This window comes from Pteropus medius, unplaced genomic scaffold, assembly GCF_902729225.1.
Source record: "Pteropus medius unplaced genomic scaffold, Ma_sr-lr_union100, whole genome shotgun sequence".
Taxonomy (NCBI): Eukaryota; Metazoa; Chordata; class Mammalia; order Chiroptera; family Pteropodidae; genus Pteropus; species Pteropus medius.
Window position 1 is genome coordinate 6,434,777 of NW_024342647.1, and position 701 is coordinate 6,435,477.

A 701-nucleotide genomic window follows, 5' to 3' on the forward strand; every position below is an offset into this window, starting at 1 on the left:
CTAGCCTAGCCAGGTCCCCCCAACGTACACACCCACGCGCACACCTCTCATACCACCTTCACGTGCACACCCCTATGTACACACCCCCAAGTACACGCACTCACATGTGCACACACCCCCACTTACACACAATTCTCCACTAGTACGCGGGCACTAACCGTACTCACTCCCTGCCTGTGCACCCTCCTCCCCATATCCGCGCACCTTTACGCACACACACTGGTATCCCCAGTGCTTCAGGAGCTCCGGGGCACTTACTGGGTCCCTAGGTGCGAGGCTGGACGGTCGGTCCTTCCTCGGGCGCCTAACGGCATTTGTATTCATGGGTCCCCGCAGCCCCGGGCGCGGGCGCGGGGGCGGGGGTGCTGAGTCCCCTTCCCTAAACTGGGCGCGGGCGCTCGGAGCGCAGCGGCACCGGGAGGGGCATGAGCGCGCGGGGCTGCGCCTCCGGCCCGGTCCGCCTGCGCTCGAACTTCGGCCGCTCTGCGTCCTCTGACTCCCGCGCAGGCTCCGGGTGCGGGGGGCGGCTCATAGGTGCTGGGGCCGCGGCGCCCGCCGGGCCTTTTGAAGTCTCCGCTGGGGGCGGGGAGGGGGCGCTGAAGGCGGCCTTTTAAACTGTGGCTGCACGCGGGCTCGGTGGAGCAAGGTGTCTGGTTTCAGCAAACTTTAGGAAAAGTCCCAAGCTGAAACGGGGCCGGGGT